Source organism: Cuculus canorus, chromosome 2 (genome assembly GCF_017976375.1).
Source record: "Cuculus canorus isolate bCucCan1 chromosome 2, bCucCan1.pri, whole genome shotgun sequence".
Taxonomy (NCBI): Eukaryota; Metazoa; Chordata; class Aves; order Cuculiformes; family Cuculidae; genus Cuculus; species Cuculus canorus.
Genome location: NC_071402.1, coordinates 47,273,706 through 47,301,696, shown reverse-complemented (window position 1 = coordinate 47,301,696; position 27,991 = coordinate 47,273,706). Strand labels below are relative to the sequence as shown.

The window sequence follows — 27,991 nt, the reverse complement described above, 5'->3', positions numbered from 1 at the left end:
TAAAGTTCTGCAAGCCACAGCTGCCTATTAGTCTTCTTAGGTATGTTTTAAATAGTCATGATTTTGTGTATCCCATTATAGCATCCTCCTTTCTGAGCAACAGAAAGCAAAACAAAATCTTTTCATTCTTCCTCTTAGAAGTCTCAGCTAGCATGTCAGGCTGCATCTAGACTAGCAAACAAAAAAGACCTAAGTCTAAACTGTTTTCTGTCCAGGGGAGACATGTCAGTGCCTGCCATCATACGCCTCAGCCTCTCTTTTCTCTCCCCACCTTCCTCCCAGCTGAGTGACCTCGTGCATTCTGCCTCCTAGGTACATTGGGTTTTCTTTCCTGTTCCCTGAATAATGCCTTCTTGTTTGTGAGAATGGTAATTGACACAGATTTAAGTTGTGGTGGGGATGTGCAAATAATTAATAAGCATGAACCACCAGAAGCCCAGGGACTAGACATAGAGTTCATCACTTCCTACATAGTTTATCTTCCCAGAACTCCTCCTGGCTGGCTGAAAGCTTTGCCCTACTTTGCACTAAAAGCTTTTGCTTTCAAACCTCCTCATTTCCTCCTCCACCCCCCCAGACACTACATCTTTGCCAAAATCCTTTCTATTCTCCCAACATCTGTTTGTTTCCTCTATCCCCCAAATTCTAATTCTCTAGAAATTCTGGATAAAAATAGCCTAACCTCCTTGTTGCTCTCCCTTGGTGTTTCTTTCTTTCCTTTTCCAATCTTGTCAGTGTTTTGTCATCCTGTGGATACATAGTGTCTCTGGAAGAAAAACTATATGCATTGACAAGCTGGTTCCCAAAGCTAGACTAGATCATAATGGGCAACAGACTGTGAAGTAGTACAAGAAAGTAATTTGGAATGACTGCTTTCTTTACTTCTGCACAACATGATTAAGGCCCACGATAGGTCACTAATTTGAATTACCCTGAGGCAATACAGTATTATATTCAAAACTGTTTAGAGCAAAGTAGAAACATACCTTGTAGACAAGTAAATCCAAGAACTTACTGTTAGTTTAATGGAAATCTGAAGACTGTAGTCATTATTAGTGCACTATTAACTAGTACAGAAAAAGAAGTAACATTGCAGTTTACACGCTGCTTAATTTTCTTCCCTTTTCCTGGTTTTATGCTCACTCTCGCCCTTTCCCAATGCTCCTCTGCATTGTATGTTTGATAGTTTCATCCTACTGGTGGAGGTCAGGGGCTGTTACCATGAGTAACCAGAGTCCTTCATCAGGAGGAACATGATGTACATGTTGTTGGCTTCTTCTGCCTCCCTCTAGGATCCACTTGGGGTCATTTTTAGATATTTGTTAACATGCTTTTATACTTTTACTTATTCTTCATCAATCTGCAGCTCCACACTACATCTGAATTTGCTATATATGGTGCCTTTTATAGGCAGGAGATGCTACTTGTTTATTCTCTTTGTTAACCTTAAAACTAGTTGTGCCTAAATCCAGGTCTGCATTTCTTTCATTAATCATTGGTGAGTTATTCATAGCTGTGGGATCCCCAGCATCAAACTTGTGTCCTATCTAATGTCTGCACTTTTCTACCCTGCATCCTGTGTTTTCTTTTCTCTAGTGCCGGCCCTGTGTTTCTCTGCGTTGCATTGTTATAATAATCATAAATATCTCACTCTACATAGAATAACTGCCTTTACTGCAGCCTACATAAAACATTTCTTGTACCTTACAAAGATAAACAAAAGGAAAATAAATTAACCATAATTCAATTAAAGAAATTGCTGTCATAACTAAGTTGAGTAAACGAAAGTTACAGGCAACATAGGAGAAGTTAAAGTAGAGCAAGCCTGCCTAGCCTCATTCCCAAAGCACTGCAAAGTCAGAAAAAAAATATGGCCTGTTAATAACAATGGCAATGCTGTATTACAGTTCTATGTGACTGCAATAGTTTTATCGAATAATGATTTCCATATCAATGGTGAACAATTCATATTTTGGGGAGTAATAAACAATACTAGAATAAAATTCAATATTTCTCTACAAAGCACTCACAAAAGTATTAGATCCATGGCTAAAATATGAACTTCTAGCTGCAGTAAGTGTTTAAGGAGCATGGCAGTATGTAAGCTCAAAGCATGAAGGAGCTTAAACTGAAATCCTTTCTGTCACTGAGTGGGGCAGCCTGACAGATCATAGGCACTCAGCCATCAGCCAGGACTTTGCAGTAACTTTTGGTTCAATTGCTTTTGATTTTTTCACACTATTTTTACCATATCAGGATAGTACATTGTTAAAGAGCTCTTCTAGTTTTGCCAGAGTTGCAGCAGACTTTAGCGATCTAGATACTGATATTGGATCTGACAAGATACCAGACCTACTCTCCTCATTATCTCATGATGTCCCAACCACTGACTAGAAATTTATGTCTGGATAGAAAGATAGAAGGACATGTTTGTTTGCTTTTTTCTGGCTGGAATACCTGGTTAAGTATGACTGTCTGGCATGATTGCCTAGGAGATCTTACATACCCGTAATCTGCAAGGCACTTACATCAAGGCTGGCTGCATTCGAGTCGTGACCTCACTACTCTCATTGTTATTATTGCCTGTGTAGAGCTATGCATAGGCAGTGAGAAAGAGATATAGCAACAATCCACCTCAGTAATGTTCATGTATTTCCTTCAGCTCTGAGTGCGTGCGTTTATCTATGTAGGATAGCTTTATGCAGCTTTTTCTGCTTGTACTGAATGATTGTAAAGTTTCCTGTTTATCTTAGATGACTTTGCATTGACTCCTTGATGATTCTTAACTTCTCACAGTATATCACTGCTTATATCTATATTGCTTAGCTGAGCTAAATGGATACAATTTCCTTGCAAGTCTGAGATATCTTTAATGGATTATACAGAATTCATATGACTATTCACCATGCCTCTGAGCTGAAAGTATGCTTTTCTCTATTATTATCTGTTATTATCTGTGATTTCTTAAAAAAAAAAAAACCAGAAAAAAAAACCCCAAACCACCCTACATTCTAAATAATAAAACTTGTAAAATAGACCATAGGCACAACTTTACCACACAGACTTTACCACAAGAAAAGTATATATTTGGAAAAAAAAGAACATTTTGATCTGTAAACTTGAAGTGAAAAGGAATCGTCTATTTCCTTTTCAAAGTTAAACTGCTTCAGTCAGTTTGTACTGCCACTTCTTGTATCTCCTTTCATAAACCTCATAGCTGTGTTCTCAGACCAAGCTCTTTCACTAAGGGTACTTCCATGGTGTGGTGCCTAAATATACTTGGAATATGGATTAAAAATATGAGGCACTACTTTTCCCTCTATACAGAAAGGGCAGCATTGAAAAGGACCTCCTAATATTTTCTTATTTATCCTATTAACTAAAACAAGATCAGTGTCAAGGACTGTGTTGCAAATCGCAGACATACTGTTCCTTTTTTTTTCCTGTCTTAAACACTGTTTTGGAGCCATGTTTGTGAGACAAAGTGTTTGAAACTAGCTCAAAAGAACCAAAACAAGGTGGCTGGTTTTCACACCTATTAGAGTATTTGTACCAACACGGCAAAGAGAGATCACATATCAGTCGCTGCAATTTCAGAAGGGGCTCAGGGGTGATCAACAGTAAACTACTTTAAACATCACAGTCTACTTTTTCCACAAAAGATAGTTGTGGATTCATTTGTAGTTAGTGTGGAGGATATACACCTATGCACATTCTAGGTTTCAGGAAAATGTTTCTTTTATGTCAATATGGAATGGGCAGACCTTATTCCCAATTCGTGTCCGTACTTTTGCTTGTAATTTACTAGTACAAAACCAGCCTCTCTATACTGAAGAATGTTGAAGGAAAAGCAAAATAACAAATATCAAAAAAACTTTAAAGATTGGCTTATAAACATGAAAAAATACATGCAAAAATATTTTTTATACCGATGTTCATACTTTGGATGTAAATTGAACATTTATGAAAAGTAGCGAAAAATACGTTATTTTTTATTCTTGGATTTATATTGTTAGTCATAACAATATATATACATAGCAACACTGCAGGTCAAGAAAACACAATAGCAACAGTTTTTTGTTGTCATACTCAATGCTAAATGTGCTATCCAAAGTCTTCACTGTATCTTTATTTTTTAAATATAAATCTTTACGTAAAGCCTGAAAAATAACATGTCGTGAGTGCCCTTACCCCATCAACAATAACTCTTTTCTCTTAGCATAGAATATTAAACATTGAGCTCTAAGGTGTGTCCACACTGGGTTTCTCTGATGTCATACACAGCAAATGAGAAATCATCCTTTACCTCCATGAATATTTCACCAGGCCTCCATCTTTGCAACAGCTTTCCAGTTATAATAGCTACTGCATCACAACTTGCAAACAGTTAAGTAACATCTTTGCAATTTTCTATCCGTACAGCTTTTTACTTCAACCTTGAAATTTTACCATAATTCATAAACCACAAGTGATATTTGAATCACAGTTTAAGAGTTGTTGGAGAGTTCCTCAGGTTTCAATGAACATGGGTTTCATTGCCACTGACTCTCTTGGTTCTTGCATTGCTTCACGTGCTGTGCCCTTGAGAGCTTTTATGTGCATTCCCCCAGTTGTCTTCTCGGTGCCTCTGATTTCCTCAGGAATGCCGCATGAGCCAGCATTCCTGGTCACTGTACAACATCACCAATCTTCTCCTTTCATCAATGGTCCAGTCTGGGCTCCAAGTACAGCCTGCAGGCAAGCTGCCATCAATGTGCTATAAAAGACAGATGCGCAAAAGGCTGGAAAAGTTAAGCTGTCTGCTCTTTCTTAGTATTATTTCAATAATAACCCCTATTTCGGACTATTGCGTGCCTTATTGAAGAAACTGCAAAATTCCTCAGGGATATGAGAATTTTAGACTCTTCTTATTTGGAATGTTTCTAATTGTAATGTAAAACTAAGAATGATTAAATCAGGGTTGTGTCCATCATATGTGTGTGTGTGTGTGTGTCCCTGCATACTTCACGCAAGCACAGTATTGGTCTCATAAATGAAAGAGATCTAAATAACAGGTACTAAATTTTTTATTGTATTCTAACCTTGCATACTGATGCCTCTAAAATATTAGCAGTCTTTCTTAGATTTCCTACTGCAATTCCAATTGACTATGATGTTCACAGAAATGAAAATGTAGAGATAAAAAAAGACTTGTTAAGTTCTGTGGTAAGTCCGTCTGTCTGCCAGTATATGGTTATGCATTTTATAGTGACTTTCACAAGCTAGTTGAAAATGACTCAGACAATAAGATTTCAACTGTTACTATGGTGGAAAGAAGTAGAATTGCAGGCAAGTAGCCTGCTCCTAATAACTTGTTTTCTTTTCCGAGTTCTCTCCAATCTGTTGCTGTTTCTTCCTAAATCATAGAATCATAGAATCACCAGGCTGGAAAGGACTCACTGGATCATTGAGTCCAACCGTTCCTAACACTTTCTAAACCATGCCCCTCAGCATCTCATCCTCCTGTCCCTTAAACACCTCTGGGGAAGGTGACTCAACCAAATCACTGGTATATAAATAATTACAAATATATATAAATATACATACTCCTCATTTATACTTTCAAAGTAGATTTCAGTTGTTGTTTAGGTTATCTGTAAAACTTTGTTTCTTTATTTGTCTTTATAAACCAGGCACTGCAGTTTCTGCTGGCTCTGTTATGCCTAAGAACAAAACACACATGCAGCTTCAGCTTAGTGTGCTCTCCTTCACAAGGATGTAAGAAAATGCTGAAAGCAAATGTGTGGTCAACTACTGCAAGTCAGATAGATAGTCAGATTTTATAACAAAATAAATGTTTCTGATTGTTTCATAGAATCATAGAATCACTAGGTTGGAAGGGACCCACTGGGTCATCGAGTCCAACCATTCCTAACACTCCCTAAACCATGCCCCTCAGCACCTCATCCACTCATCCCTTAAAACACTTATTGGGAAGGTGACTCAACCACCTCCCTGGGCAGCCTGTGCCAGTGCCCAATGACCCTTCCCGTGAAAAAATTTTTCCTGATGTTTCAGCACTCCCTTTCTGTAAAGAAGTCTCAGAAATGCTAAAAAGCACATCACATTTTATCACCTGGAAAATATTGTTGAATATGTACATGAGAAAAAAATATAAGCTTTCTTCTGCTTCTTTTTGTAACACATAGTTATATTTAAAGGGCAAAGCTGTTACAATGTTTATAATTAGTGGCACCTTTAAAAACTATGAACTGTACTCTAGTTAAATGTTTATCTCTTGAACATAGTCGCAGACATATTAGACTAACAGTGAATACAAAATGTTTGGCACATATTTAAATACCATAAAAATTCAGATTCATTTGACTGTGATACACATGTGAGACCACATTAAAAGAAACCAAAGATTTTTATTTCCTTTATAACAAAGAACTGACTCTGGAAGACAGGAACACCCCATTTACTCGTTTTCTTTTATGACCTACGTAAACTTTTTGTGGAAAATGTATGCATATTTATTGATTTAAGAACACAGCATGTTTCCTCTGGAAACTCAGTGATTTCCCAGTAGTGAAAGCTGTGCTGTTCTTACATGAAGGTGGTTAGTATGAAAAAGGAATAATAATTAAATGTAGGGATCATTTTTAATGCAGAATGATGATGGAAATAGAATTAGATTTTCCAAAAGAAATGGTTTTCTCTTTATAAAAACTTGCCGCTCTACACTGTGCAATAAACCTTATTACACTGAAGACATACATTGAGACTAATATTTCTTCCTAAGTGTGAAGGGATGGCATGAAGTGATATTTCCACATTGACCAGGAAAAGAATAACTGCAAAATGTCATTTACTCACTTAAAAATAATGAAAATGTCTTTTGACAAAATTATGTAAGAATTTTCAAGAGGAATTTGCCCTTTGGTAAAAGAATTGGTCCTTTACCATGGTTCTTGAGGACCGCAGTGACACCCCGCTTATCTTCTGTGACTCTTAGGCATGACTTAAACGGACTTCTCTTATCACCTCCACTTCGTCTCTCTCATTAGTTATTCTCCACAAATACCTACACTTCCAATGACCTTCGAGAAGATTTTTTGGGTTGATATAAAAGGGTAAAAATATGATACATTTTTTCCTAATCAAAACAAATTAAAGAATCTCAAATAAACTGTGGTTCAAAGTTTACAGATAAGGGAGGATGCATCATAAAGTCTATTTGCGCATCTGTCTAGAAGAAGAGTCTGGCAGCTTATAGTTTATTTCTTCACTGTACGGAAATGTGGGATGATACTGGCATGTATTTTTGATTAGGAAGTGAATTCGAGACAAAAACACAAAACCGCAGAAAGTGGTCAGATGAACTTAAGGTTTGTCTGCTCAACCAGCCCTTAACCAGAAATGATTTTTTTAAAGCAGAGTATGGAAAAAAAATTCCAGCATTTCCCCAGATTGCCCTATCAGTCTCTACCAAATGGCAGTTGAATGTAGATGGCCATATAAAATCCTCTGGGTGCCAAAACTGAATGACACATCTACATCTTTAATTTAAGAACTGGAAATGCATTCAGGAGAATGAGGGAAGGGAAACATTATGTGCCAGTATGCTGGAAAAAGAGAACATGAGAAAAAAATTGCTGTAAGAGGACAAACATACAATAGGAGCATAATTTGGGTGTGTTCTAAAATTATGTTTGTTAATATTCTATCGTTATTGTACTACAGTTAATCTGAAACTTTTATTATTTGAAGCTCCTGTGTCTCTTTATTTCCAAAACACCGAATGCTTGTCCAGCAAGGGATTAAGCAGTAAAAATAAAATACTAAAAAAAATACTAATAGTTTGTCTGCCAAGAAAACTGGAAAATGTGTGCAAATAAAACTTATATTAATAAGTGTGAAAATGATAGCTAAGGCACCAAGCTCACAGATGTGTAATGTGGCATCTATAAAATTGAAATGTACTATTTTTTACCTTCTTCACAGACATGAGGTGTCTGATGTGAAATTTCAGCCTAGGTTTTATCAAATGGTTTAACATATACCGTGAATTGCCTGGAAGCTATAGAAAACTAGGGTACAGAGGAAAATCTTGAAACAACCCTAACTGTGGCTGAAGAAAGGTATGTCTTTCTTGCTGAATAGTCAAAAGCTAGAACTTTCTGCACTTGATGGCCTTGCTGCCTCTCTATTCATCACCCTGAAGGGAAATATTATGTTTATTTCTCAGCATAGCCTGTACCTCAGGTGTTTTCAGTAACTGTGATTTTTATCATTGATCTTAACGCGTTATTTCCATCCATTTCCTTTCTTATTTATCCATGTTATTTTGTTACAAACATGATCAAAAGAATTTTAGTAAAATTCAGAGTTTAAGTCTATGGTTCTAGATATACAATGTATACTACTATATTATAACGATAGTAGGGTTCTGTTTCATCATCTTGTTCTGGTTCTAATTAGAGTGAAGCACTTGAATTTAGGCATATGGTTACAAGAACAATGTAGATGTATAATTTCTTATTTCTGACAGGAAATCCAAGGATATATGTGAGATACAGAAATTCCTACGTGCACGATGTTTTGTGCATTTACACAGAATCACAGAATCACAAGGTTAGAAAGGACCCATTGGATCATCGAGTCCAACCATTCCTAACACTCCCTAAACCATGTCCCTAAGCACTTCATCCACCCGTTCCTTAAACACCTCCAGGGAAGGTGACTCGACCACCTCCCTGCGCAGCCTGTTCCAGTACCCAATGACTCTTACCATGAAGAATTTTTTTCTGATATCCAACCTGAACCTCCCCTGACGGAGCTTCAGGCCATTCCCTCTTATTTGGTAACATATCTACGTATTTTTCAGAGGTGACAACTGTCAAAGCCATGATGCAACTGGGATTTAACATTGACAAACATATTTCTTCTTTCAAATATGAAATGTTTCTTTAAAACGTAGGATTTGTTAACAGATAGAAAATGAAGATGAAAGGCAATGTCTACATGAAATGCTACATGCCTACAGAATTTATAGATATAACAGTTTAGTCTGTGTACCCTTAAAACACCACTTAGCATGCACTTAGACATAAACATAAAAGTAGACCAGGAAAGTATCTTGCTGATGTAGCTTGCTGTTTAAATAGTATATATGAATATATGTTTATGCAAAATATATGAATAAAAATATGACTGATTTAGTAGTCTTACCTCTCTGGTTCTTCTACATCACAGAATTATTATTTGCTCACAAAAGATAATTATATGAATAGGGGCTTTTTACTTAAAAAAATGCATTTTTTTTTTAAATAGTTCAGGGTTGGGTTTGGTTTTTTTTCCATTCTGGAGGGTACTAGGAAAAAAAAAAAACTTTTCTGTCTGATAACTTTCAATATTTTCCTGGTTTTTTTTCAAAAAGAGTTTTGCACAGTTGATTGATGTCAAACATTATGAACCACGAAGAAACACCATAAACTATTAACAGAAATAACTATTCAAATTCCTAATCTTTATGTTTACAGAAATTTTATTTGAATTAACTTAATTTAATTTAAAAACATGAACATGTCACAAGTCATCTGCTAGATGAAAAACATTAGAAATGCACCTAATAAACAATAAATATAATTTCTAAACTCATTACTGCTGTAGGTACTATCAATAATTTTAAAATAGTATGTTTTTCATGTGTTTACACTTAATTTCAATTTATAGAGCAAGATATGTCCATTTAGGAAAGGTACAACATTGGCTAAAATGGCATAAATAAGCAGAAAGGACAGCAAAGAGTTTTGATATTCATGACAGTAACATTTACAAAATGATACAATTAATGAAAGCCTTTTTCGAATTATCAAGGTATTTAAAAAAGCCAGAGAGAAACAACTGAGATATTTGTACTCTAATTCAAGGATCTTTAGCATCATAATCATACTAGAAGTACCAGCATCACAGGTAAAATCATATATTTTAGGAAGGAGAGAGCAAAATATGCTCAAGAAGCAACCATGACTTGAAGCATCTGCTGGTTGAGTAAGAAAATTGATAGGAAAGATTTGTAACTGAGATGTTCCATACAAATGATAAATGAAAAAAAAAAAACCAAAAGCAAGATTGGATTACAGTTTTTGGAGAATGAAAATGGACCTGTATATGGAATGTAAAAGTATTTTTGAAGATCAACGTGAAAGACCACCTAATATCCCCTGAATTTTGGTAAAGAGAAATCAAATATGATGGCCCATAAATATCTTTTCCCAATACTCATTGAACAACCTGAACTGCTGTTACTTTGCTTTGGGAAGAGCAAAAGTCATTTTGAGGCTTTCATCACACAAGAATGTATGAGATTTAGGAGAGCATGGATTGATATAGTTTATAAGAAACAGAAGAACCATTAACCGTGTAACATACATTTTCTTATTCAAGAAGACATTGGTCATGTTCATTTTCAACACTGAAAATATTGCAAGGCTAATAAAGTTGATTGGGAAAAAATTGACCTAACTATGAGAAGTCTCGAAGTCTCTTTCTTCTGTCTATATGTAAACACTGTGCCTGAATTTACATCTCAATGAACTGGAAAGGATGGAGTCCAGGTCTGCTTTAAGGCTACCTGGGATAAACAGTCAAGTAAAACCTGCTGATGAACAAAATATAGTACTTATAAGTGAATTACACTTCTAGGGAATATGAAATTTAGTTAGAAAATTCTTTGTTTATGTATTAATTTCTTTTATGTATTCTAACTGGCTTTTATATCAAGAATTACTCACAGTGAGGTTGTACTGCCTGTGTCATTGCAGACTTGTGTTAAGCATCAGAGCCATAGGAGAAAGGGGCTACATTTTTATAACAGAAAGGCATATATAATAATACTGTACATACTGTGTTTAATTTAGATTATGTCTCCATAAGATGGATATAAAGGCTAATTTCAACTTCTGTATCCACCATTTAAACGCTGGGGAAAAAAAAAACAGAAGGGCATTCTAGATTTTTTCCAGTCAGGCAATCTGTCATCACTGTAAGCGCTGCTGTCTGCTCTGCAGTTTTCCACTGCCAGTCCTGTGCTCAGTTGCCATCTGTCAGTCCTCACTAATTACTATCCAGTTTATACTACTACTCGCTCGTTTTTCTTTCAGGTAACTATCAGTTAAACTTGCTGATTTTTTTTCTAAATTATCAGGTTTGAAAACACCTAAACGAAAATTGAAATCCATTGAATTTGGGGATCTGGAACAATGGGATTTTGGGCAATTCATGGTATATGAAAAAGGAGTCACGTTGTTATTATAATTGCAAAGCATGTTAATGTGTTAGATGCTATAGTGCAAAAAAACAGACTTGAGCTTCTGACAGTTGTTATGTATGTGTGTGTTACATCTGCTTCCCCAAATAGATGACTAGATGCTCCCAATATATGAGGAAACCCTCAAAGGACAGCAGTACACGCTTGGCTAGTTGCCTTATCCAGCAAGAATAGGCATGATGCGAAATTTTGTGAAGAGTTGATTTGTGAGTTTAAGAGCTCCTGTGTTGCTGCAATTCCAGATAGAGAGAACATGCCTTCAGGATCTATTGCCAACTGGCAAAAGATGAGGAAGCCCATAGCTTTCTCTCATCTATCCCCAAAACCAGACAGACCCTTGGCAGCTCACTTGCCAGGTATTTTGAATTTCAGAATCTATGCCTAGATTGCACAGCAGGATTTTCTGTTTCAATTGAGCTTATGAATTTCATGATTTGGGGTCAACTAAAATAATTTTCTGGTCACCTGTCTCTACTTTTCACCCCCAGCAGTTGGAAATGAGAAAGGCTGTTTTATTTCCTGTGTAATATTTCAATTAAGTTTTGAATACTTTATAGTAAAATGTAAACGTTTTATATTTCTCCTGTGTAAGAGACATACAAAGATATTTGCATGCTTGATCAGGAGTGTTCCACATGTAATAAACCCAGTAACAGTTAGGTGAGCCAAAAGCTCTAAATATGCAATTGAACTTTCTGCATAACTAGCTCTTTAATTTTTATGCATCGATTGTATAATACTATGAGCTTATATGCAATTATTTTGCCTTAAACCAGAATCAAATTAAACTTACACTCTTGAGTAGAAGTTGTCTTTTCTAGTGTGCCCTAAAATCTATCCAATTAGAAGTTAAAGAGCTAGTTGCAGAGCTTGGCAACCCAGCTTCTAGTGAAGAAGCTCTTTACCGTTTGTACCGTGATTAAGCCAACAGTCCCTGGTAACTCATGACCCTTAGTTGCTCTCAGTTACTGCAGGAATTAAATATTTTCTTGCCTCCTACACTCAAAATATTTAGGGCTGTGTAAGCTAGATAAAACTGCTACTGGGTTGTTAGGTGCCAAGAATTACCTGATGACTTTCCTCGTGTGGCAAAGTCAATTTTCCTCTTAACTTGGTAGGTTGTTCTGGCAGATGATTAAAAAAAAAAGTGTAATAAAATGGCATTGCTGGTTCTCCTGCAGGGCAGAGTCTGGAAATACATTGGTGTTCACTCTTCATGTTCCTCATCACCCAGATGGAGTCAGATATATTTGGTATTCTGTGACTCTTGGAGATGAACACTAGTCTGAAAATTTTGACAGAAACAAAAAGTTTGACTCCATTTCACTCTTACCATCTTAGGTTAACAAATAATTGCATCTACTTTTGCATTGCAACCCCAGCTTTTTCCAGAGCTTGTTATACTAAAAACTTCAGCCTTACCCTCCTATCACTTAATTAAGAAAAATTAATTGGTCATCAGTTCACATAAATATTGTTCTTAATCTCTACATTTACTGTGAGTAGACCAACTATTTACAAAGTGTGTAAAATAAAGCATTTGTGCAAGGCTTTATAAGATCAAGACCAATAATATTGCCTATATATAAGAGAGGATTCCACAATCTAACTCAAGATCTTTAAATATTTACCAAAAATAAAACCATTAATTGCAGCTTTAAAATGTCATTCTTCAGTTGGTATGGAAAATGAGCCCAACAGCTTCTGCAGGGCAAAGGATTACACTAACAAATTATGTCCCTGTTTACTGGAAGCTATCAAAATATAAACAATTTGCTACTTCCTTTGCAGATGCTGCAAAGATTAGCAGCATTATTAAAACTATGTATCTTGCCATAAAATTTTAATCTGTCTAGTTTTAATTTCTACCAACTAAGAACACTTGATTTCCTTTAAATAATTATCATTGGTGAAATATCTGTGAAGATACTAATTTAAAACATTTGAGACATCTCTTTATTTTTTCTGATGATTGAAACATATGAAACTTTCTATAGCTTTTACTATAAAGATTTTCTTTAAACCAGTGTATTATCTATCAATGGCTTTTCTTCACTAACTTTAATCTTTCATCATACTTCTTAAAGCATGGGTGCTAGATCACTACTTCACTACTTTCACTAGCAGTTTCAACTATTCAGTATATTTTATTGGATGTTTTTTCCTATCCCTGTTCATTGCCCTTTTGTATCCAAGTCTGCAGGATCCCTTTTTCTTTTTGCCAGAGAGCTGGCCAGGGTTATTACTTCTCACCCTATAATATCTATTCTAAAGGATATTCCATATTCATGTCCATCAAATGGTTTGTCCCTTTTCAAGATGTTATTGTGGGGATTGAAATAAAATTAAAAAAGCTAATAACAAATTACGTAGTTATTTCTTATTTGATCTGAAAATTAGAAGGTCCAAATAAATAAAAAAAACTTCAAAAATATCTTTAGCTTCTGATTGTCTGAGAGATGTTCTCAGTTTGCTTGTAACAATCTGTAAAAATTGCATTGGCAGACTCTGAAATATTTGTTATAGCAGAATTTAACAGATAAACAAAGAAGAATTATTTTGTTTTCCTGAGCTGATGTATTTTAAAAACTGTATTTATAAATATCCTCAAAGAGAACATATTGTTTACCTTTTTGATCAGGTTGTTTTTTATTGTTTTGTTTTTTCATGCATGATACTACAAAGTGAACAGGAACAGAAAGGAATATTAAACAAAGCCCTTTCTTTCTGGTAAAAACTTTCTGTTACCTGGAACCATAAGATACTGGAGCATTTAAATTCATTCAGGGCTCGTTCCTTCGTGCTTCTACTAATCTGTTCGGGATGACCAATCTCTTAAAATTGTGGGTCCTATAGTAAAAGGATATTTCAAGGTGTCATGGAGACAGAGTACTCTTCTCTTGACATGTTAATTTATTTGAGACTGCTGTGAAAATTCACAGGAAAGACTTTTTATTACTTTCTAAATACAGTTACTTGTAAGTAGTGACTCGTAGAAGGGTTGCATGATGCTGTTGGTTTTAACACACCTGTTTTGAAACTGTGAAGTCAAAACTGAAGTGAAACAAATGTAGTTGTTCTCACACAATTCAAACTCCTATGTAGAAGAACAGAATTTTGTTGGCTGAATATAAATAAATAAATAAATAAATCTGTCATCTTCTTTATTAAAAAAAACCCAAAACCAAAACATACCTCAAGATGATACAGACTTATTATTGCTATAAAATTTATCAAACTTTGTACACGATTGTTTCTATTTAATCCAGAAAGCATAGTTTGGGCACATACCTCTGTCCTTGTGAATCAAGAAAAGAGTTATAAACTCAAAGTTTAAAGTTATATCTGTAATAGGCTTAACTTAATCATTTTTTCTTACTTCCCCAAATTACAGTACCAGTAAACATTTTACTTTTCTGAAGATAATCAGATTCTGTTGGTGTAGTGTTATTTGTTTTAAATAAATAAAAAAGTAAACAAACACCCTCCCCAGTTTGTACTGAAAGTTTGCTTTGTCCAACATTTTTTCTCATCAGCTATGAGAATTGTGGTGCTGGTACCCAGAAGCTTTAAGTATTAAGCTATAAGATGTGCATTTTTAAAGCAAAATATTCCTCTGAAAACTGGCATTGAAACTTCTGACACAACTTTGTCAGTGCTGTTTTGAATAATTTCTATTATTTCTATAATTATATACAGTTTTCCCTAACTTAAGAGTCAGTGGCTCACTCAGTGTGATTGCACAAAAAACATTTACAGTGTTAAATATAATATAAAGTAAAAATTTTATCTTTACTTCTCACTATTTTATCTAGAGAGAAATAATATCAGTGGAGGGAAATAATACCACCTTAACTCTTCTGTTTAGACTGCAGTAGTAAGATTTTTAAATACAATTCTGGCAAATTGTAGTACTCCTCTCTGCCTTTCCCTCCTTTTTATCTCTCCTTCTTCCTCACAACCTTTCCCTCCTCCTCTGCTCCCATCCCCCATCCCTATCATTATTGGTACACAGAAAACTTGATTTTATGGCATGTGATATTACAAGTGTATATATTAAAAATACTTCACTTCTAAAACATGCATTGAAACATTTGCACTGCTGCACGTTCCAAAAGAAAACCATAGAAAACTGTATCTGTCAGATGAATGAGTCACACTTCTTTTGTTTTACTGCATAAGTCATCTCTGAAGCACTTTATTTGGAAAAAAAAAAATGAAATCAGCCATTTATTGACAGAAAATATACATGCTTAGAATGTTCTTTGACAATGCAAGTCTTAGCCTGTTTGGTAGTTAAAATACACTTATTCAGGAATATAATAAGTCTGTTGTCTCTTAGCCTATCCGTTTTCTTGCAAAATTCAGATTGCTCTTTTCCACTCTTCCATGGCTCCCTATCATGATTTTAAAGACACTTCCATGACTTAATAGTTTTAGCTGTTTCAAGTCTTTAACAAGTCCTTTTTTTTACCTTACTTTTACTACTCACATGGCTGTTTTAGTGTTATTGTCCTTTCCCAGGACTCGCTAGCACTCTTCTAGCATTCTGTATAAACAGCTTTTGGGTTTAGGTTAACTTGTTTAAATAGCAACAAAAATAATTTGTGAAATAAATATTTTCCGGATGTTGATTGAAACTAGGCTTGTTCCAAGTTCTGATTTTACTAAGCAATAAGCTTGCACATACTTTCCTGTAGAGTGGTGGAATCAGTTGCAATGTGCTACAAGAACTAATGCAATGAAAGAGATGTAGCAATTTTACCTTTCCTGCAGAAGGATGAGGAGAAAAGAAGAAAGGCAGTGTCTCTATGACCTTTTGACTGATTCTTTGTAAGAATAAAATTAACAGTCCTTTAAAAATCTGTATGCATTATCTTTTGGTTTCTTGACTAACTAAAATTCAAATGCTGCTTTTTTAACTTCTTGTGAACTAAGCTTTTTGTATCATAGAGGTTTTTTTGTGTTTTCTTTGAGACAGACAAGAAAAATCAATTCGGAAATAAAGAATTTCACCAAAAGGAACACAATGAAATTAAAAAAACAAAGACTCAAAAAGATTTTCGAAAAATTTCTTGCTCAGTACATGAAACTTCTAATTAAAAAAGGCATTGTCAGATATTTGTATGTTAGATTTCTAGAAAGGAACAATAAACTTAAGAATAAGTAACTTTTCTTCTGGGTGGATTGTTGGATAAATGAATCTGCAAGTTAAAAAATTGAAAAAATACAACATAAAAAGAAAAAATCTTCTGAAAAAATAGTAATTTTACCTTCTTCCTGGAGTTTTTTGTCTTTTATAAGGTTAGAAAATGACATCAAACACAGCAGGAAACTATTCAGAAATCAATTTTTAGCTATGTTATCTGAGAGCTGATGATCTTGATACAGACATAAAATATGCAGAAATTCAAAAGATGGAAAGAACCCACATGAACTCCAAGTCTTAAGTGTTCTTTTTTGTATTTTATTAATGTCAATATGCAATTAAAATGGCAATAATATTTATAACAGAAAAGATACAGTATTTCAATAATTTATTGTTGCTTTTAGTAAAATGATATAGTCTTCATTTAGTTTAGTTAACAGAGAACAGCTCCTTTAGTAATTTCATGACAGCCAAATCATTGATAGTTCTTATTGAGAGGAGACTGTATTTTCTCTGCAAGTTACATGAACTAGTCATGAACTAATTGAGCTGCCTAAGAAATCATAGTTATTTTCATTTCTGATAGATTTACCTAGAATATCATTTTTATTCAGTAATATCATTAGGTACTGAAAGTTGTGACCGATAACTGTGAAAAAAAGAAAGGTAAACTCTGGCTTAATTTCCAGATTTGGACGTACTTTGTTTTTCTAATGAAGGTCTGAGTGATGTTGTCACACCTTTTCAAAACAAGTGCAAGAATATTTATCTTTGTACTAAATTGTTCTCTTATAAGTTATTTAAAAGAACTGATTTTATTTATTACTTTGTTAATCCACTGAGAATCCATGTTGATCAATTGATATTTTTTCTGGAAAACTGTGACAGAATCATGTTATCTTGATGTCTTCAGCACAAGACCATTGAATGCTCTGAAAGTGCTATTTTAAGACATAAAATTGAAATTTTATAAATGGTACACTGGAAAAAAATGTCATCCCTTGCTTAGAATAAAATTTGACTGTTCTTGTAGTGGAGAAGAAAGAAGTGAGTGACTTCAGTTATCTGAGATGTTATCAAAGATGGAAACATCAGAAAATAATCCTGAAATAATCCTTTGAAGATCACTTGTCCCTTTTGAAGATACAGGATTTCTTGAAGGTGAAGAAATGTAATAGATACTATTAGATACTTTTTCCCCTTTAGGATTTTCTCTACCTGAATCTCTGCCGAAATAAGATTCACAGTGGAAGAAGGCTGTCTCTTTTTAGAACAGATAATGCTGGACCCATGTTTTTATCCTATGGATAATAAACAGGAGGATAGAGAAGTTGTTGAACAAAGGAAATTGTACTCCTCATTCTAAGCCAAACAAGCAGCAAAGGGAAGGCTGAACAGAGGAGGGGAACGAGCAACCTCTGCTGATTCTGTTAATCCAGTCCAGTCTGTAGCCAGCCAAAAAGAAGTGGTGATGGCAACAAGAAAAGAAGTCACTTTTCAACATAACTTAGTGGACATAAAATATACAAAGCCTCAAAATGCTTCTGCCACTGAAGTCTCCTATGCCACAGATAAGCTTCCTCACCACCAATTTATGCAGAAGGTTGCTGATATCACTGTGTTTTGTGCTTATCTGCCTACATTAGTTGTGCAACTGCACCTGAAGCATACACAGACATCTGCTTCCCAGAGAGAGCCTCCCGCGGAGCATGTCAGCCAAGCCAGAGACATAATTTGGGAAACTAAGTAAACCACAGAATTTGGAAGCTAATGATTGTTGTATCAAGTTCAGGCAAGATCCCAAAAAACTAACTCTTGGTTTCTGAAATATATCACACCTATGATTACTAAAAATACAGAGAAAGATCATTACGCTCTACTGAGATGTATAGATGAGAATTGCTATGCAGACAATAAGATAAAGCTAATTTTTTTTAAAGAGTGTGTCGTCAATTGCCTTGAAAAAACCCCAACCAACCTTTCTCCAAACCATTTCTAGTATCTGACAGCTCTATATTTTCATAACATTATACTCTATTTTGAAAATAAACAATAACTTTAGTGCTCAGTCACCAAGACTATTGCAGAAATTTTGCTGGATTTCCTTTTTTTCAGTGCTTCTACAGTAAGGTTATTCTGGTGTTTGGATTTTCGTATTGTCTATTTGGAACTTGAATGATTTTCTTGTGAGAAGAATTGTCATACGAGGTGGAAATAAAAGAAGCGCAGAATTCCACTGCCTTAAGAAGCATAGGTTGTCACGGGGATGGCCAGGGTTGTCTGAAAATGGTTTATTTTAATCAGCAGCAGTGCTACTATGCTGCAAGGATCTGGTGCTGCCACCATTAATGTTTATTTTTGTCTTCCCACAACCGCTGTTTAAAATTTTACTGATGGGTGCCTATCAGGCATTAATGAAGGCTGCATGAAAATCCTGTTCTCTCAATTGCAAGTACTTACTGTGACTGAACATGCACTTTATGCTCTCTAAGCCACACAATACCACACAAATAAATTATATCAGACCCAAGACAGTAAGGGTGAACACTTTCCTCACTTTAAAGCCTAAACAAATGAACTTTTAATAGGTAAATCATGGGACAGAAAATGACACAGGGAGGGGTGGGATAGGGGGAAGAAGCAGGCATTGTTCAGCTTTGCATGTTCGTGTTCTGCAAGATTAATTCATCAATTTTATAAATTCACCTTCCTATTTTGCCGACTCTCCATGTGTTGCTGAGCAGGTACCATGGTTTAGCTCCAATCTGGTAACGTGGCTGCTTGGATTTAGCCCTGAGGCAGCAACAAAAGAACCAAAGAACTATGGTGGATGCTTGATCACCTCTTTTTGTCTATATAATCATAAAAATGTATTGTTTTCTATTTATAGTTCAAATGACCACAGGAATCGTTTTCTCAGAGATGAAAAAGTAAAAAGAGATTTGGGGTAATTCTTCCAGGCTGTGCAAGTTTGCTCCATATTTGGTAGCTGCAGTGAAACTTTTTTTCTTGATTCATTTCTGGTTTTCAGAAGACAGTTCTATGTAATAGAGAACACAAAAAGCAACAGTGTGTTGAAAAATGCTTCATTTTATAAAGGCTGCAGGGTTCACTTTTTAGAAGTCTGAGAAGTAGACAGCAGAGAAGAAGAACTTAACACAGGGGAGATACAGGACACACTGGGAGGCATCAAAGAAAGCAACTAAAAATACCCAGAGAAGGGGTAGGATGCAGAATGAGGTAGAAATCAGTGGAACGATAAGAGTGATGAGAAAGTGAAAGTGAATAACCACAGAGGATGAAGACCAGCAAGGGAGGAAAAATAAATAAAAGATAAAGAAAGGGAAGAAGCAGAAGGAAGGGAAAAAGAGACTTGAGTGAGCAAAAGAAGAGAGAAAAGAGATTAAGGAAAAAAAATCAATTGCATAGGGCTGGAAGGTAGAAGATAGTGAGATACTACAGTGATATAAAAGCCATAGAAACGATTGCATAGACTATGCAAGAAAATAAGAGAAGTAAAGAGATACAGGCTCAATAGAAAAGAATGACAGCTCAGAAGGGAAGGGAGAAAGAAGAGATCAGAACAAAAGAAGTTACACTGAGTTGCAAAGGCAAAGATGGAGTACTGTACAGTGACCGAGTCTGAGGCTATTCTTGGTAATGATTCCCGACTAAATTGTCATGAATGACTAGTTTGATGTTTGAGCTATGAAACTAAAAACTGAAGGAGTGAAAAAAACAGTGTAGTTGAAAATAACCTACATCTTTATGCAGTGCAAGATGTTCCCTTTTCCCCAATATTTTAGATGGTTTTAAGTGATTACTTGGAGTTCCTTGGAGTGTGACACTGAGGATTTATGCCATCTCAGATATACTTTGCAGCTTCCTAATTACAACTGTTTTCTCTCTCTGAGTTAACAAATCTTACACAAAGTGCTTGTTGGCAGAATTGCCACCTCAGCGTACCCTGGAAGGACAAAGCCAGGAATGAATGGAATCAGATTTTTAGTTGTTTAATGGTGGGACTAAAAGGTTATTACTCTGCTGGGAGATGCAGAAAGGTTTCCAAGGTCTCAGAACTGAACACTTGCCCACTACCACATCTCTGCGCAGTTGCAAGATAAGATCTGGGAACAGTCCCATGGACACATTGTTTGGACAGAAATGTGCAATTACAGAAAAATTACTTCACTTCAGCAAACCCAGAAAAAAACCTCAAAAACGTATTGTCTCATAAAATTGTGTGTAGATAATAGCACAACCAGTATGCGCAAATATAGGCATTTACAGGAATGATATTCCAGAATACCTGAATAATATAGGAGTAAATTCATCTGTAGAAATTGTAAAAATCTACTGTCAGGGATTAATAAATTCTGGAAACAATCCTAGCCAAAAGATAGTGAAAATCAAGTATGATTTTTTTACCAGTTGACTTATGCCCATAAGAATGCAATGTCAGCTCTCAAAATGTCAAGATTTTTTTTGACTTCATGACAAATGAAGAGCAAAGAACAGAAGCAAACTAAAAAAGAACATTGATTTGCATGTATTTGTCCTGTCCTCTACTCAAACAGAAGAAAATGTAAATGTCCTTCAGCTCAGATGTGGCTGAAGCCATGAGTTATGTAAGACCAAAAAAGATAATCATATTGGGAATTACTTTTTTTTCTTGTGCAGTTTGTGCCTTCACTAAGACCCTACAATTGTCTTACAATTCACTATTACTTGTTCTGTGTTCCACACATCAAGATTCATATTCCGATTCCATTGCTGTGGATAATACAGACTTTAATTGTTCATTCTTTATCCTACAGGAGTGTCTGGGCCAGCTGATGTTGGGATTATTTTATGATGTCCTTTGTGTTGCCCTCCAGCACTCTCCATGTCTGTGTTCCCAGATACAGGATAGAATATCTGATTTTCTGTTTGACCTTTGTAGCACAAGTACAGCTGCTTGGTGTGTTTTATAAACAAATAAGATATTGCATTTTATTTTCTGAACTCAGCCCTTCTCGACAAAATGTTTGAATTACAGGGATTTTTCTGGGCAATTGTTAAGAGATGGTTGACTGCAGTAGGATTTTTATGTCCAGCATAATATAATTCACAGGTCTGATTAAAACGCCTCCAAAAGGAAAACTGTGAAAAATGGCCATGAACAGTACTACCAAGTTTGTAAAGAAGCAACTGAAAACTATGACCTGTACATCTTGAGAGCAGGTTTCAACAATCATTTTTTCTTATGGCAGGACCGAGAGAAAGAATTTTAGAGCTGAAAATCTTACAGCTAATGAATACCCAAAGATACATGCTCAGTGATGTATAATGCAGATGTAAAAGAAAGAGGATGCAACAAGTAAAACTGAAAAAAGAGCAAGTGATGTCTTGAGGAAAATGCAGTAGTGTAGGAGATGAAAATGTAATGTACGCTTAAGATTTAAGGCTAGAGTCCAATCTCCATTACACTGATGAAAAACCTAACATCACAGCCCATTCCATAAAGACCCTCAGAATATACTTTAATTGTTTGACTTCATAAAGAACGAGATTAGGAGCAATAGCAGATATCCCATTCAAAACAAATTAGAAAAAATAGTGTTCCAATAACCTGTACTAGAACAGGACAATAACTGCAATAACTCTTTTTCTTCACACACACAAAAAAAAGAGGAATAGAAAGTACACAGGTTAGTACAGAGGAAACTCAGTAGGTGTGCTAGAAGGAAATAAAACTTCTATGATTATCATAATAGAGGTCCAACAAGGTGAAAAGTGTTGGTAATGCAAATCATCTGTCAAAAAGTTCCATGCAAAATATATAGATGTTCATTATATCAAGATATTAAAATAATCTAAAATAAAAAGTAAATTAAAAATATATAAAGTCTTGTAAAGGTTTGCATGCCTGTAAGTTGGCATAGCAATAAATGTAGTAAGTAGCTGTAGAGAAAATGAATGGAAAAGTAAAAGAGACAAGTATATATTGCTGGGAAACAGATGTCTTTGTCTGGGAATGCACCAGGGACTGAAAAGGAGAAAAATTCAGAAACTTCTGGATTCTCTGGAGGAGCAAAGGAACTAAAATGGTGCCAAAGTAGTGCAGGTGAGAAACTAACACATAAAGACAAATTTTGGAATAAACAATCTTCTAGAAAATGTTTGTGTCAGCTAAAAGAGGGCACAAATAATAGTATGGCTGAACACTTCATATGATCCCCAAAACACTCTATAAGAGAAAATGACTTAGTATTTAACTGGATACTTTTGTAAAAGAGTTAAGGAAGGATGTACCTTGAGTATAATTTCAAGTCCAATTCTTTTACTAGAGTCGCATTGGTATTAACACAAAGTTACACGCACCTTCGCGTGTTAAATCAAGCCTAAAAGAAATACCTGGCTGGAAGGCAAAAGAGTAAAATTGGGGAGCAGTTGCTAGGAAAATGGATGATTTGAGTTTCTAAAGAAATAGTAGCTCTGTATGTAAAAAGTCGTCTCTGAAAAGCTAGCATTTCCAAAAGATAATAACTGATGGTGTAAAATCACTATATTACTGTATGAATTAGGAAAAAAAAAACCTCTATTGCACCCATAGCTTTGTTCTGCAGTCCTTATCTACTACAAATAGATTTAATTGACAGTAAAACCTTGAAGGTGCACAGAATATCCACATGAGCAATTCCTGAACATTTTCTGCTGCTTCAACAACTTAAGAGGGGAAAGGAGCATAAAGCACAATATTAAACGTTTGATTTAGTTCACATTTCTTTTTTTTTTTTTTAATTATCATATTTTTCCATGAATTTAATTCTCAGGAAAAGAGTCAGTCAAAACCTTTGAAGACTTAAGAATGTGGTTTAGCACAGAAACAGCATACCATCTCCAATTAGAACTGAGCAAATAATTCATGAACAGTTTTGAAATTTAATTGAATTAGGAAAGTTCAAAAGGAGATTGGCATCATCTAAGTTTGGTGCAGAAGTTATAGATATCTGAGAAAACACAGTCAACAATTTAATTGATTGGATATCTTCCCTACCTATGTATTAATCCTCCTTAATATTGGCCAAACATAATCATACTACGAAGTTTTAGTCATTAATTTCACTGTAATGATTAACCTGTAGCTTTTCTAAGTCTTACTTCAGCACTCCATGTATATTATGTAATGTCTACAACAGGGGTCTAGAATTACAGAATTACTGTATTTGGCAGATTCCTTGGAAACAGCTTTCTAGAAAGGCTTCTGCATCACAGCGTCTCTTTTAGAGGGCTGGTTAAAGATGACTTTCCTGACCTTCAAGTATAGCACAGCCTCTTTCATTTCCGATAGATTTTTCTGTGTTTATGAGAGTGTGTTGAAAGAAAAGATGATTTTGCATTCTAGTGGATAAGAAACTTTCTTATCCAGTAAGTCATAGCTAAAGATTGTATTTTATATTTAATTTATCTATTTTTAACTTCCTATATCTGGACCAATATCTCAGAAAGTGAGTTTGTATGTTTTAACATTAACACCTTCAAATTCAGATAAGGTGGACTTATGTTCTTGGATGTGCCAACTGTACTTCAAAATCTGCTTTGCAGTTAACCACCCAGAAAACAGACATAACATTGAAAAACTGTAGACTTTGTGAATATTTAGGCGTGTAATAGGGCAGTGGGTTTTGTTGGTTGGGAGGTTTTTTCTTCCTAAAATTCTAAATGCAAGTATCTTTTTCATAATGTCTATTTCATCTATATTTAGCTTCACAGCCCCAATGCCTGAGGAAGAAGACAGGATCTGTGTACTGTATTGGGCATATTCTTGCCCTCCAGGGAGCATTCAACAAAGTGCAGGAGCAGCTACTGTCACATCCTGCAGTACAGGAACACAACATGGAGTATATCTCCGTACATAACAGTCTGGCAGAAGCTGGTCCGGTGTGTCTTGTGTGTCGTTGATTCCAGATAATTGCGACCGTGTGTGTGTGTGTGTGTCTGTCTGTCTGTCTTTTAACAACAAAGCATGATTTGTTTCCATTTCTTTGTGGTGTTGTTTGAATTGAATCTAGTCGGTAAAGTTCCAAGTGGTTGACAAGAAATTCTGCTGACCAAAGCTGCTATCTATCTCATTTTCTCATTTTGATTTTTATAGTATCTCTAGGATATTCTGAAGGTTGCATTTCAGGCAGGTGCTCAAATATTGATGTCCATTTCCATCCTCTTTAAGGACTATGAATATCCAGCTGAACTTACGCTTTATTGTGACACTTGGTAAAATAAAAAAAAAAGAATTTTTAATCAACGAACATGTGGAATAAGATGATTACATAAGTTGATACTTGCTTTCATAGGTGTATACAATTGATTTAAGTTGAACTGATCAACTAGACTCCTTCCTCCCCTAATTTTAAACTCCTTTTTTTAATTGTGTGTCTTTAGTGTAGGAAGTCAAAGCTCAAGATCTGAAGCTGCAAACAACTGCAGGCACAACTGGTGCAAGTTAGCAATTCAGAAGAACCTCACAGTGGCAGTCAAGTACCTGGAAAACTAAGTTAGATCAGTTGCATCTGTAGTGTACTTACCAAACCAAGAGAGAAGAAAGCGTTATTTGAGTCTCTAATAAAATTTGATCTCTCTTGCATATTAAATTCTAGAGTTGTTCAGACAAACCGGAGCCTTATGTGTCTACTTTTTCCTTTTCCTGTACCATTGCTTAGCTTACGTTATCAATCAGCCTGGGAGAAACATTGTTCATGTACCTACAGGTATAAAACCCCTTCTAATTTTATGGGAGTGGCTCTTCTACTTGTTTCTGATATATAAAAAAACCCATAAACCCAAAACCAAACACAAAATCACCACCGCCCAAATAACAAAACAATTTCTAGATATTGTCTCCAAATGGTTTTCAGGAGCTAAGTATATCGAAATAAAGTGGAAAATATTCTGCTTCTGTAAAATTGAGGGGAGGGGAGATGTTCACCTCGTACAAGTCAGATATTTATTCTTTCTGTTTTATTCTTTCAGCTAAGGTCAAACACTTTAAAGAAAGGAGTTCAAATAGCTGAAACTGAGTGAGTAACAAACTGCATAATTAGAATACTCTGTTTTGAAAAACTCCTATATATTTGACTCAAGTGAATATTTATGCTATGAAACCATATTTTGTGTTGTGCAGCTCTACTGCTTGTCATACAGGTTTTCAGTATTTCACTTTACAGCATATATTTGCATTCAGAGTTCATTATGCACACATCACAAACACTACACAATGGCTGAGTTTAAACAAGTCTGTTTCTGTAGTTTTGGATCAGATACAGCTGGCAGACTAAAGTACAATGAAAGCAGCAAACCTCAGTGATAGCTGAGCTGCATATTCTGAAGCCTACAGACACTTCCAATTACAGAGTCTCCAAACAGTTGTTTAACTCATACAGCTGTTTTAGGGAGCCCATGTTTTTGCAAGTTTTAATGAACAGAGTCTTGCAAAAAAAAAGTCAAACAGAAAGTAATAACAGGAATTTTTTCTTTTTATCATGTTTAGTGGCACTCTTCTTTAAAATATCAACAATTGAAAGGAACAAAATGAACTTCTAACCTTGCTTTTAGTGTATGAAAATCTGTCTGTCTCGAAACGGATTTTTGTCCAAAAATTATAATACAAAAAGTTGAAAAAATATCTGACCTAAATTTTCAGATGTAATTAATGAATAGGTTTGATCTGAGTTCCTCTATGAGAGAAGCTTATACTGACCATTACAAACATTTTCAGAACCTCAAAGGAACAATCAAAATTATTTGACATTTCAGGGAGGGAGAGAAGAATAAAATTGCAATTTCTTACTCTAATGGATGGCACCACTCTTCTCTGCTGGTTCTTCCACTAAGAAATTATAATATGCACATTGCTGTTGAATGAGTTGAAATCAAAGGTCAGTACTTAAATTCACCTTGAATTCAGCCTGTTGTATCAAGCAATTTCTTTTTCTATATTTCTTTCCTTCCTGCTCTTCTAATCAGAAGTGGTCCCAGTCACAAAGCAGAACCATGCAAAAGAGCAGAGATCTGTCATCAAAGAAAAATAAAATTAAAATCAAAATAAAGGAAATTATTAGAATTACAAAGCAATAATCCTACATATGTTTCTTAAGTATTGCCTTCTAATGTAGCATATCACAATGAAACCTTGATCTTAAAAACCTGAGAAGTTTTTTGAGGAAAGCAGATGTGTTCTCAATGTGAAAGGATTACTCAAGGCTTATAATGCTGAAAATAAACATCTGCATAAATGCTTGTCTATCTGTGCTTAACTGTTTGGCTACCTGTGCAGTGGTCAGACATGAAAAAATAAACCAATTAGATGGTCATTTTTAAAAAGAACCCTCTCTTTAATAACAGCAAATTCTGCTGCAGCACAAAGGGATAAAAGTTTAAAATGAAGGGTTTTTTGGTAGTGAGGTTTTTTCAGCTCAGTTTTCTGGGAAACCCTCTGAGCTCATTGAAATGATATAGCTCATCTAGACATTAAAATAATCACACTTTTCTGTGAAGCTCAAATGGAGGATTTTTTTGTTTCATTTTGGTGAGCAAAGTCTGCATTGAGGACCAGATCCTCAGAGGAGAAGCTTTTGTTCACCATGACAGCAGACATCAAACACACATGTAGGGCTCAGAAGTGCCATTTCGTGGTCACTTTTCTGGGAAAAGAGAAAACACACGTAAAACACCCCAGAACACCTTTGTTTTCCCACTGTGTCTAGTGTTCCCAAAGAATCACACCAAAGACAATAAAACTTACCTAGTTCTACAGGAAACATGCAATTCAAGTACATTTTTTTCCTGTGAAATTTAATACTCAGGGCAAATGGACAGCATTAAGAATCCAGCAGCTGCCTTTTACTTCTCTTCCTCTCTGACAGCAAATTCAGGAAAGCTTTTAATGCAGAACAATGAGAGAGGAATGCTCATTATGTACTAATGCAAAACATATATTTAATGAAATTATCACCTTTAAGAAGATCCTTAAGAAACATTATTACTGCACTGGTTTATTGTTATACAGAGAAAAAGAAAAGAACAGATTTATTTCAGCCATTTTGAAATATGAAAAACAAAATATACCTGGCTACTTAAATGACAGGAACAATATAATTTAATTGTGAATGACAGTTAAAGGCAACCATATCAGGGATTTCATACTGTAAATTACATTTCCCTACCTGGCTTGGCAAACATCAGATAAATAATGGATTTCTACTTTATTTGCATATTAGCTTGCTATGAAACTAGTGACTGTGTCTGTTTGTGGAGGGGGTTTTGCATAACGTGTTGTGTGCAGCATTTTAATTGTAGCAGTCATTAACATTCAAGATTGTGAAATAACCCCATCATTTTTCCTTATGTAGCAATAGATTTGTATCTCAGAGCAGGCACAGAAGCTATTTTCGAGGTCTGTATGAAGTGGGGTCACTGGAGGGATTTTGCTAATAGCTGGAAAAAAGTCAGTTTATTCCAGTGGTTTTGATTGCGAAAGAGTGATGAGC

General features: G+C 35.2%; 1 long non-coding RNA gene across 1 annotated transcript; it reads right to left on the bottom strand.

The window, feature by feature from the left end:
* Positions 1 to 4,316: 4,316 nt before the first annotated feature.
* LOC128851525 (uncharacterized) lies at positions 4,317 to 26,494 on the bottom strand. Its single transcript, XR_008448894.1, has 3 exons — positions 26,399 to 26,494; positions 12,383 to 12,599; positions 4,317 to 4,756 (listed from the first exon to the last, which is right to left on the bottom strand). It is a non-coding gene; the product is annotated as an uncharacterized LOC128851525 (long non-coding RNA).
* Positions 26,495 to 27,991: the final 1,497 nt, after the last annotated feature.